This window comes from Malaya genurostris, chromosome 2 (assembly GCF_030247185.1).
Source record: "Malaya genurostris strain Urasoe2022 chromosome 2, Malgen_1.1, whole genome shotgun sequence".
NCBI lineage: Eukaryota > Metazoa > Arthropoda > Insecta > Diptera > Culicidae > Malaya > Malaya genurostris.
In genome coordinates, this window is record NC_080571.1 from 266,796,509 (window position 1) to 266,809,743 (window position 13,235).

General features: G+C 38.6%; 1 protein-coding gene across 3 annotated transcripts in view; it reads right to left on the reverse strand.

Moving 5' to 3' along the window:
- The window catches only part of LOC131429889 (pseudouridylate synthase RPUSD2-like), a 610,839-nt gene that overhangs the window by 31,157 nt on the left and 566,447 nt on the right, over positions 1 to 13,235 (reverse strand). The window lies entirely within an intron of this gene.

A 13,235-nucleotide genomic window follows, 5' to 3' on the forward strand; every position in this document is an offset into this window, starting at 1 on the left:
TAGAAAGGGGTTCGGGATATTGCCACGATAGGGTAGAAATAAAAATAAGCATTTGTTCAGACATATCTGCGTAAGGTTAGATAAGAAAACGAGTAACTCGATTAGAAAGGATGCGGATAGTTAGAGCAGGTAATGGTATAAAAATAAACAGATTTAAACCGCAAACATTGGATGCTGAGTTTGTTTGCATTGTGTTCTGTAATGCTGTCCTAAAAGTAGAATTTGTAAAAGATTAGAGCCGAGCTGTTTGCAGTTTCATAATCATTGTATGCTTTGTATGTGGCAACCAATCTCAAATACTGCTTTTCGGGAGAAATTCAAGCTATGAAAGAGTTAGTCACTGTTCGTTATCCTTGTGGTGGAAAGTTGTGAATATTCAAACATTTTTGCAGCGTTCTGTTGTAGCCAAATGATGAACTGATTAAAATTAAGGCGAATCGATTTTCACTCAATCAAAACGGGGACTTAAACACATTGTTTTGGGAGATTTGGGATCGAATGCTAGCTGATAAATATTAATTACACAGATTAGATGAGCAACACTCGATTTTGTAGCACATTATAAGCAGTATGTTAGATTAACATTCCAATTGATGAGTTGTGCACAGGATTGGACCATCAACTGGCGTTTGTGTCTCGTTCGATACAGTAGTGAGCTATTTTCAGTCGGAAAGAAAAGATGCCACGAAAAAAATAGTGTTATGAAATTACATGACACTTTCGAAATAAACAAATCTATTGTACAAAAGTCGCCGGTGTTTGTACTTCCACGAAAATATAGAAAAATATTCAAGTTGAACTGATTTCAAGCGTTACTGTGTTGTTTGATAAAAAAATAAATTCACCTTGGCGGAAGAAAAGTATCTGCAAAAAAATTTATAGCGCAGTGCAATTAATTGTGAACATGATGTTGTTAAATTGATTCCCGCTGATACTAATGTGCACCGTGCCGAACAGAAAAATCTTTGTTAGCTGTGTTGTAGCCTTAATCAAAACACTAACGAACATTATGTTCGAAAATACATGCTACAATAGGGAGAGATTTTTTTGCCGATAATGAATCAGACGTTTTTTTCCCTAGGAACAGCTTGCGTGTGTTGAGTATGCGACTGCAAACAGTTATTTCTTGTTACGTTGTCTTTTGTAACGGTGGATAGTGTTTTTGCAAACCTCTGGTAACTTACGACAATCAACTGTAAAAGAAGTCTTGATATCCCTTTTCATTAGACTTCAGTGTTGAGGACAATTTCATGGCTAGAAGTAAGATCCTACAGACACAAAAACTCCTTCCAGGTCGTGTCAAGATTCGGCATACGACAATTTGTTTGTGCGACCAGATGCTTGAACTGTGTAGCTAAAATCAGTTGATTATAACAAGTTGGACAGACCGATGGCGTTACTAATTAAAAAATCCTCTTGCGATAAATAAAGATCATGACGCTACTCTTGAAAACAATTTGAAACAAAGGAGCAAAAAGTATTTCGAGTATTGATAATACACTGTTTTTTAATATAAAAAATACTGAGCAATCAAATGAATGTCTTGATAAGCATCATTCGCTTTCTGTCATTCCGAATATCTTCTCATAAGTTCATTCCATTCTTATGAAATATAGTGAAGTAGCAGAAATTAGCTGCCATGATCACTAGTAAATCAAACAAAATAGATTGCAAAGTGGGTTCCGCATTTTCTCATATCTGGCCATATGAAACGTGATTCAGGACAATCATTACGATCGTGGCACTGCATGAGTTGAAATTCGATTTGCTGCCGCATCCATTATATTTTCTAGATTTAGCCTCCAGCAACTACTTTCTGCTCTCAGATTAAAACAAAAGAATCTTGCAGGGAAGAGATTTACATCGAATTATGAGGCATTTCAAGTGCCAACAAATGCACATGCAGTAGCTAAAAATAAGGATTTACGTTCATTCTACATACACATAAGTGAGCAAACGAATAGTCAAACTCTCATTTCTGGGCTCTCAGTTCTACATTTGGCTGCATGTAGAACTATAGTCCAAATTGTATTCCTTTGAATTTTCAAGAAACGATAAAAGAAAGATAAAAGGATTATCAAAAAATAGTTACAAATTTATAATTTAAAATCTTTATTTTAAAGAGATCGCCTTCTTCAGCTGAACCACTAGGTGGCATGGCAGTTCAGCATAAATTGTTGGCCACTAAGATGAAACGCGAGGAAAATAAATACGATCATGTGTCATATGTTTAAAAATAGGGTAACCCGTAGATGACAATCTGAATAATTTTTGTTTTGAAGAGACTTTTAAATTTTTTTTTCTCAGGAAACAAATCGAGAAAGAGTTTTCATAATTTTGTAATTTGTACATGCTACAGTTATCTGCTGCATATATTTGTTTTTACGTCATAAACTTACTTTCAATATTCATTCAGCACATACTTTACCATTTGTTCCCAACAAAAAACTCCGAGTTGATTATAATTAGAATTATTAAATTCAATTTCAGATGACATTTTAAATTAAATCTGTCAAAGTTTTACACATCACTACCAACAAGCTGCAGGCGGAAACTTGTTACAGTTGTTTTCGTTTTCAAAAAGTTTTAGTATTAGTATTAGAGTTACTGAAAGCTGATATGGCCATTTTCGGTTTAGTTTTGTATAACGGATTTAGAAATGCACGATATGATGAGCAAAAGTATACTAATTGTATGTTACGACTCTAGAGACTGGTTAATTACATTATATTGCATGTGGATACAATCCAGAGAACCTATTTTCACAGGTTCTCTTATTTCAAAAGAAGCTTTCTCATCATCCATACAAAAGCTGAGGGGTAGTTTGTTCACTAGATCACATCTTTGTTCATTTCTTTGCCATTGTAGTTCTCGAAAGTGTCACCATGAGGTTAATTAATGAGGCTCAGTATTACTAGAACTACAACAACAACAACAATCATAAATATACCGGAACTTTCAGGATGCATCTATATATAAATCATATTATTATGAATTAATTATTTAAATACTATGTGTGTTTATGACTGAAATGCAGCATAAACACACACACGCTTCTAAAAATGTGAATTATTGTCGTGGAGTATAAAATCAATTTAAAATTAAAATTAAAAGTTTTCATTATTTTTACATTAGTTGCTTCACAAAACTCTAAAAGAATAGTCATTCACAAATTCGTCATTCAAATCTGCTTCGTATTAGTATTCGCCAAAAAAATCTACTCTATAGTGAGAAATGGGTGTGCTTTAACCAATACCTACTGTGATTATATGAAACACCCAGGGAATTTTTAACATATATTTTCTCACTATGTCCACACATTTTTCTAATCATAAGATGCTTTTGATGTCAATGACAGCTCTTTGTCGGGTCTTTAGATATATTCACTTTTATGATCACAGTAAGCGTCAGAGTGGAGCTTACGATCGGTAACTGCATTTGAAACATAAATTTAAAAGATCTAGAGAGTAATTTTCAAGACTTACCGACGATGAGTATTGATGGACGACGAAATCTTTTCCAATATGGAAAGTTTCGGGTGAAAATTAGTAGGTGGCCACGGTTCGATCAAATGATAGAAAATATCTGATTTGGCAAGCAATTTGCAACTGCGGAAAAAAATACTGATTTTTTTTATTATTATGACGCTCTAGAAGAAAGAGTGTCTGAAAGAAATATTTTCTACCATGCACCGAAGCACACAAAGTATCTTTTCGCACGAACTGGTTGCTTCGTAACCAAAAACCCCCAAGTGATTACATTCTGCAGCGATCAGGCAATCGTCGTTCAAACCATCAGAAAGGATAATGAATCTCAATGCAATATCCTATAAGTTGTACAAAAAATTGGTGTACATTTTGAGTTTGCTTAGCGGCTAAAATTAAGCTGCTGGGTGACAATAGCAGTTCAACTTGAACTGCTTAAAGCATTGATAAGGCAAAAGCGAAGAGCGAAGAAAATTAAAACAAGCAGCTTCTACAGTCCAGAAGCTCTTTAGTTTTCGTACCATAAAATTTTTACATTTTTTAAATATAGTAAACGTTCGCTGAACGAGAGGTATTTTAAGAGCAGTTCATCATTGCATCTAAAACACAATAATCGACTACAGAGACTTATGATCCCATACAAAATTTTTGAATTCTGTTTGGATAGGGCTTCCGGTTCCGGAGTTTTGGGGTAAAATGTACAAAAAAAGGAAATCTGTTTACTAATTTTGCTTGAAGATTGCGTGACCGATTTTTACAAACTTAGATCTCATGATTATACACAAAGCTTTTGGATTTCATCTGGATCCGACTTCCGGTTTCGGAATTATAGGGTAGTGTTTTAAAAATTGTATACTATCACTTGGGCTAAAGGAATCTGACCTCAAAACTACTGCATTCGATAGCCACTATCAGTCAACGGCCAAACAAACTGATTCCGGCTATCATGCTTCCCGGTTTCCGATTCCGGAGACACCGGAAGTAGTAGTCATATTTTCTTAAATTGATCTCACTCACTTTGCTCAGTGATGGTTTGACCGATTTTCACAAATTCAGATTCCTGAATTTTATTCGGATCCGACTTCCGGTTCCGAAATTATACGGTAAAGTATGTTTAAAATTAACCATCGCTTAAAGGGGCGAAGCAAAAAACGTGAAAAAAATTTAAATCAACATAAAAACTGCTTCAATCAGTAGTCATTATCAATATTTAAAAGATATTTTTTATTTAGGCCTATTTGCGTACAAGCTTTACGTGGCCGATTGAGCCGATTTTTTGAATAATTTTTTTTTTGAGTTGGATCTCTTTGTCACCCTTTTTCTAGGGGGAGAGGAGCTTCCATTTCTCTCTTGCGAGGATTGAGGGGCACTTCGTTCGTGGTTCGTATCATCATCCATGGTATGGTATCCGCATATCCGCATCGCTGGTATTGTTGTTGATTTCGTTGCTAGTTGCTGTAGATGAGCCTTGTTGTACATTGTTTGCAGTTGCTGGTTGGTTTGATGGTAAGATGTTAATTGCAGCTGGTGTACTTTGTTCTATTGGGAATGATGATGGATTCTTTGAAGGGGATGCTTCATTGTTGTTGGTGGCTGTCACAGGTGTACTGGAGTTGCTTGGGGTTGGTGTGAAGGAAGCATCGTTGTCCTTTGGTGTAGTTGTCTCCTTGTCCAGTTTATTACATGGCTTACCGTAGTGAACAGCTTTTTGGCAATATTGACATCTGGCCATCTGATTGTCATAGGTAACAAGTGATTTGCACGGAATTCTTTTATCTTGACCGAAAATCACATAAGAAGGTATAGGCTTCTTCAAGTGTATGCGTAATAAACGTACGCCATTTAGAATACCGGGGAAAAAATTCTTCCACTTTTCTTTTTCGATAGAGAGAATCTCTCCGTATTGGGACATATTTTTGCGAATATATGAATCGGTGACGCTTGAGGGAAGATCATGCACACGCACTTCTATAGCACTATTTTCCATATATACTGGAATGTTGTACTTAATGTTCTCGTGCTCCACATAGTGCACATTGTTATTGTCTTTTGCGAATTGAATTGCATCGAACTATTTATAAAACAGGATGTAAACAACATTATTCGTCCTATTGCATTGAAGTAAATGCACACGTTTAATGTCAAAATGCATTTGCTCCTTAAGCAAACCTTCACGTTCTCGTATCGAAGGACGAATTTTACACTTCCTGAAGTCAACAACAATTGTATTCTTTCGTGTCGGCGGTAGCTTTTGTTCGTTTGGTTCACTCATTTCGAGGTCGTTCTATTGTTCACTACACAATACTGTACTTGGTTTCTTCTGTCCCGAAAGTAAGCGGTTTTTTGATGAGATGTGAAACCGAACTCAGTCATTATCAGTAGACGGCCAAACAAAGCGATTCCGTTTATTCCTTCAAGAATCGGAGAAATTTTTTTTGAAGAATACCACAGTATTATATATGATAGTATGATTGGTATGACAAAGGCGTTATTACCCCACTAGGTGGAATAAAACAGGTTTATTTTTGAAGACAATGTGCCGGTACACAAATACATATATCGCCTGAGTTCCATTTTCAAGCTCTGACCGCTACTTCTGGAACCAGAAACCAGAATCCTCCAATGTAACTATGTATGGCCATCAACTAATATGACATACAAATTAGAATAATTTTGATGCGCGTTAAGAATACTTTTTCTGTTCTTTCAGAGTCGAAACAAGGGAGCCACCTTGGACCACTCCTTCTAATGCTGTTCGTAAATGATCTATACAGTGAATTGTCGTCATTTGAAGTAGAGTATGCATATGATCTCCAAAATATCCCATCATCGCAAGCCTTGTGGATTGTGGTGCTCTAAAAATGGAAATTGAGAGGGTCTTATAAATATGTGATCAGAACGGCATCCTCTTTGTTTTTGTTGCAGCGAAAGTTTATGAAGTTTTATGATTTCAACGATGTGTATTACCTCTATAATGTTTATATTCAGTATTCTGGCATTCTTGAATACGGAGTTACAATTGCAATTGTAACAATCTCATGAACCAACATGCTTCGCAAAATAGATGAATATTTCTTCAATAGCTCTTTGTTTTCGATTTACTGATTAATACAAGGATGGCTTTTATCGTATCAAAGAACGTTCAATCTTCACTCTTCACACGATTGAATCAAAGAGAAATGGAAAACATCGCAACAACAAACACCCGGCATGGCTCATTTAACATAGAATAGACACCAGTGCGAGAGTGAATTTCTCTCGATGACATTTCTGAGAATCAAAGGTTAGCACGCTGCTGTGGAGATCCTCTCTGAAGCAACAAACGGTCGCTTATTCTCGTTTCGCGATCCGATTCTGTATGGGCAGTGGATAATTGCGATAGAATCATTTTACTATTGCCGCTTATTCTAACTATGTGCATATAACCTTTGTATAAGTTGTGTCTATGAAAATGTATGTGAATGCTCCACACAAGGGTTTTGAAATATTGCAACCTAGTATAAGAAACATCAAGATGAACCATCGATTCGATTTTCTGCGATAATTGTCAACTTGCGATTCTCTCTTGGGAAATTCCACACAGCAACGATCATTATCAGACTGTATATTTTTTCATGGGCCGTGAAATACTCAGAGTATGAAGTGGAGCGAAGAAATGTAGAAAAATTCTCTCGCGGTTCATGCATTGAGAGACTCGAGTTGTTATAGCATCTTCTACCGGATTGAAAATGTTGTATACAATATAGATAGCAATATAGCAGCTTCTGTCAAATTTTCGGCAATCACCAACACTGGATTAATAATCAATTGACCCATTCTACTTGGAAAAATAATTTTAACGTTCAGTTCGTAGAGCGAACTTTTCTTCGAAGCTCAATTTGTCGCATGCCGGTTTTTTTCCGATGCCCCTGAAACTGCTATAATCAACCAAATTTGCAAACTGAAACAAACTTTTTTACTGAATAGTTTAAAAGTATTTGCTCCTTTTTGCATCGGCTCACATTCTTGAAATTGAAGATCTCGTCACTGTGTAATGCCAGAACAGAAATTGAATCCGGACTGTGGGACAATATGATAAGAGAAAAGTAAAAATCTCTTTCCCTCAACACATTACATTGAACTTCCTGCTTCAATCCCCCACATTCCCATACACAATTTACTTAATTGGAAAATTACAATCTATACGAATTCGGAAATTCATTCATTCTTTTTGTTTTGCAATTTTGAAGTTGCACTCTCGCTTCCATGAATCAAAAGGAATTAACAGTTCGGCTGAAAAGTTCGTATCGTTTAATAGAAACACACATTTTTTTGCCAAAATTCGTTTTTATTATTCAACATAATTGCCATCAGAGGCGATACAGCGATTATAGCGATCTTTCAACTTTTCGATACCATTTTTGTAGTACGATTTGTCCTTTGCCTCAAAATAGGCCTCAGTTTCAGCGATTACCTCTTCATTGCTTCTAAATTTTTTACCAGCGAGCATTCTCTTGAGGTCTGAGAACAGGAAAAAGTCACTGGGGGCCAAATCTGGAGAATACGGTGGATGAGGGAGAAATTCGAAGCCCAATTCGTTCAATTTCAGCATGGTTTTCATCGACTTGTGACACGGTGGATTGTCTTGACGAAACAAAACTTTTTTCTTCTTCAAATGAGGCCGTTTTTTTCTTGAAATTTCGTCCTTCAAACGCTCTAATAACGCTATATAATAGTCACTGTTGATGGTTTTTCCCTTTTCAAGGTAGTCGATGAAAATTATACCATGCGAATCCCAAAATACAGACGCCATAACCTTACCGGCCGATTGTTGAGTCTTTCCACGCTTTGGGTTCGGTTCATCGCGTGCAGTCAACATCAGCTGACTGTCGATTGGACTCCGGAGTGAAGTGATGGAGCCATGTTTCGTTCATTGTTATATATCGACGAAAAAAATCGGTTTTATTTCGATATAACAGCTCCAAACACTGCTCAGAATCATCAATTCGTTGTTGTTTTTGATCGATTGTGAGCTCACGCGACACCCATTTTGCACAAAGCTTTCTCATATCCAGATATTCGTGAATAATATGTCCAACACGTTCCTTTGATATCTTTAGGGTGTGAGCTATCTCGATCAACTTCACTTTACGGTCATTGAAAATCATTTTGTGGATTTTTTTCACGTTTTCATCGGTAACAGCCTCTTTTGGACGTCCACTGCGTTCATCGTCTTCGGTGCTCATATGACCAGTACGAAATTTTGCAAACCACTTACGAATTGTTGCTTCGCCCGGTGCAGAGTCTGGATAACACTCATCAAGCCATTTTTTGGTGTCGGCGGCACTTTATTTCATCAAAAAGTAGTGTTTTATCAACACACAAAATTCCTTTTTTTCCATTTTTTTCACAATAACAAAAGTAGCTTCACTCAAAATGCAATATCTCACAAACTAATAATCAGACAGCTGTCAAATTTATACACGTATCTTTTGAAGGTTGGTACTAACTGAAAATGGTATGGATTTAATTCTAGTGGCGCCCTCTCATAGAAACGATACGAACTTTTCAGCCGATCTGTTAGATACATAAAGAATCATCAGTTAGATGTTTTATGTTTCATCTGTGGGCCCCTCCCGAAATGAAATCCTGGGTACGGGCCTGGTGCCATGAGTGACTTGCGAAATACGATCATGGGCCTCGTTATTTGAGGACGTTCACTGCAAAACACATCACTGTAGATTGGTTTCATGGTGGAATATAGACACGGAACTTCTGTTTGAACATACTTTGCAGTCGAAAAAAAATCTTATACAACCCTTTCAAATGGAGGAAGAAGGTAAATTAGATTGATGATTTCGTATGGAGTGTTCTCTTATGGCAAGATGTCACAGAGGTCGAGACATTGAAAATTGAACCACAAATTGGCCGTCCGGATAAACCGATGTGATTCAATATTGTATTGAAAAGTGTGATTTGAACGAGGATTGACATCCATGAGTGGTTCGATTTAGCTTCGCTGACGACGTTTATATTGTGACACTTTGCCTTGAGAAGATGATGGAAACATACACCAAAACTAGACTTATGGAACTAACTATAAACGGGTCCAAAACAAAACATATGGGAATAAGAGGATCTAACGAGGAAGCACTAACCTCGCAACACAAATATTGATAAATGCCGACGATCATTCGTGCCGTGACTATCGGATCGATCGGACGTAAATTCTGCTTTCTCCAATCGCGTGGTGAATTGTTTTATTCCGTTATCAAGGTCATTCCGTATTCTATTGTGTGCATCAGTGCGGTCGAGTGATAGTTCTAATTAATCCGTTCTCAAGGCCGACTGTGAGCTTGTGTAAAGCAGCACTGCGTGTGGTACCGTTAGCCAGCGCCAGCGCTGGGCGCTGCGTATATATCGTTGTACATTAGAAACAGTGATAAATATATATAGTGATAAAAAGATTGGTTTCATTGGACAGTGTAGTGAGAGACTAAAAACAAAGTGCTTTTTCCTCAAAGAGGTTTTTTGCACTTTATTGAACTGGAGTATTCACCGGTCGCCTAGGACCGGGCCTTGTCGGCCGATCACCCTTCGAGAGCTAAAGCTAAGTATTTTTTTTCTTTTTCCCTGTTGTTCAGTCCCATTAGATTTTTATTGCCCCCTAATATTTACCCGCACGGACACATTTCCGTGCCATGACAAAAGGCACAGAATTGCCTGACCTTCCCCTCGATGATCAAATGGATGCTTCTGATGGCAATAAATCTCGCATTAGAAGCTATCCCGATGGGCTTGCACTCTCGGCCGGACCGTATGCGGTTTACATCCGGACCAAAGCGAATGGTAAAAAATTGAACCTTCTAAAACTTTCTAATGACCTGTCCTCGCGATACAATACTGTACAAAAAATTGAGAAAGTACGCCCGGACAAGCTTAGGGTCTTGTTAGCCAGTGCAAAACAGGCTAATGAGATCGTTCGAAGTGAGCATTTCACGCGGGAGTATCGCGTATACGTACCAGCTCGCGAAGTCGAGATAGACGGCGTGATCACCGATCCGAGTCTGACTTGCGAGGACGTTCTTAAGCATGGGGCAGGCGGTTTTAAAAACCCCCTACTCAAGAACGTTAAGATACTGGACTGCAAGCAATTGCGTTCAGTATCGACCGCTGAGGATGGGACTAAGTCCTATATCCCATCAGACTCGTATCGGGTGACTTTCGCTGGCTCGGCTTTGCCTAATTACGTCCTCCTGGACCGAGTCCGTTTACCTGTTCGTCTTTTTGTGCCGCGGGTCATGAACTGCACCAATTGCAAACAATTGGGACATACAGCATCCCATTGTTGCAATAAATCCCGGTGTATAAAGTGTGGAGGGAGTCATGCGGATAACTCCTGCAGTGGAGACAATGAAAAGTGTCTCTACTGTAAGGAGGGGCCGCATGACCTCTCTGATTGTCCCGTGTACAAATTGCGTAAGGATAAAATGAAGCGTTCACTTAAGCAACATTCCAAACGCTCTTTTGCAGAAATGTTGAAATGTGCTACGCCACCTACCGAAAATCCTTACGCTTACTTGTCAACTGACGAGAGCGAATATGATGACCCCCTCGAAGGTACATCTTCGGCTGTCCCTCATAGCTCATCAATTAGAAAGAGGAGAAATAAATCTTCTCAAAAGCTCCCTAGTAAGGGTTCGAAGATGTCCTCTGATGGGTTCCGAAAAATTACAACAACTGGTAGTGATAGCAAAAAACCAGAGAAAAAAGCTCCAGGCCTTGGAAAATTAAATTCCGAGCAAGAGTTTCCATCACTTCCTGGGACTTCAAAACCCCCGAAAGTCCCTAAAGATCAGTCAGAAAATTTACCAAATACTGGGTTTGTTAAATTCTCTGATATTGTGGACTGGATCATGTCTACTTTCAATATTTCTGAACCTCTTAAAAGCCTGATAATGGCTTTTATTCCTACAGTTAAAACATTCTTGAAGCAGTTGACTGCAAAATGGCCCCTTCTTTCAGCGATCGTATCCTTCGATGGCTAAGACACCCACCGAGGTCACGGATACAATCACTGTTATACAGTGGAATTGTAGAAGTATCATCCCAAAAATAGATCCTTTCAAATTTCTAGTAAATAATCTGAAATGTGACGCATTTGCATTGTGCGAAACTTGGCTAACTTCTGAAATACCCTTAAACTTCCACGATTTTAACATTATTCGTCTGGATCGAGATGATTCCTATGGAGGAGTACTTTTGGGGATCAAAAAGTGCTATTCTTTCTATCGCATTAACCTCCCCTCGATACCAGGTATTGAAGTTGTCGCATGTCATGTTACAATCAAAGGCAAGGACCTTTGCATTGCTTCCATCTACATTCCCCCAAGAGCCTCGGTTGGGCATCGGCGGCTCAATGATATCATAGAGCTTCTTCCCGCACCGACGTTGGTTTTAGGAGACTTTAACTCACACGGTACGGGATGGGGCTGTCTTCACGACGATAACAGATCAACTATGATCCATGATATCTGCGACAACTTCAATATGACAATCTTGAATACGGGAGAAATGACACGAATTCCTGCACCACCAGCAAGACCAAGTGCGCTAGACTTATCCCTTTGCTCGACATCGCTACGGTTGGGTTGCACGTGGAAGGTAATCCCTGATCCCCACGGTAGCGATCATCTGCCTATCGTAATTTCAATCGCCACCGGATTAAGACCATCGGAAACAATCAATGTTTCGTATGACCTCACACGAAACATTGATTGGAAATGCTACGCAAATTTGATATCTGAGAATCTAGAAACAACACAAGAACTTCCTCCGGAGGAAGAGTACACGTTTTTGGCTGGCTTGATTCTCGACACCGCGACTCAAGCTCAGACGAAACGTGTACCCGGCGCGAAAACTAACATCCGTCCCCCCAACCCGTGGTGGGACAAAGAGTGCTCAGAATTAAACGCGGAGAGAACTGCATCATTTGTCGAGTTTAGGAAAAACGGAACACCTGATAATTTCAGAAACTACGCGGCATTAGACGCTAAAATGAAAAGCTTGATTAAAGCGAAGAAAAGCGGTTATTGGCGTCGATTCGTAGACGGATTATCGAGAGAAACATCAATGAGCACTCTTTGGAACACAGCCCGACGAATGCGCAACAAAAACACCACAAACGAAAGCGAGGAATATTCTAACCGCTGGATATTCGATTTCGCTAAAAAAGTATGTCCTGACTCTGTTCCGGAACAGACAATCATGCGCGTCGCTTCATCAAACAGAAACGAAACACCTTTTTCGATGGTCGAGTTCTCACTTGCGCTTTTATCGTGTAACAATAAATCTCCGGGGTTAGACAAAATCAAATTCAACTTGTTGAAAAATTTGCCTGACTCTGCCAAAAGGCGCTTATTGAATTTATTCAATAGGCTTCTTGAGGATAATATTGTCCCACATGACTGGAGACAAGTAAGAGTTATCGCCATTCAAAAACCAGGGAAACCTGCCTCCGATCACAATTCGTATCGGCCGATTGCTATGCTTTCCTGTATCCGGAAATTGTTCGAAAAAATGATTCTGTTTCGTCTAGACAATTGGGTCGAGACTAATGGCTTACTTTCAGATACACAATTTGGTTTCCGCAGGGGTAAAGGAACGAACGATTGTCTTGCGTTGCTCTCAACCGAAATTCAAATGGCATTTGCTCGTAAAGAACAAATGGCGTCAGTTTTCCTAGACATCAAGGGGGCTTTTGATTCAGTT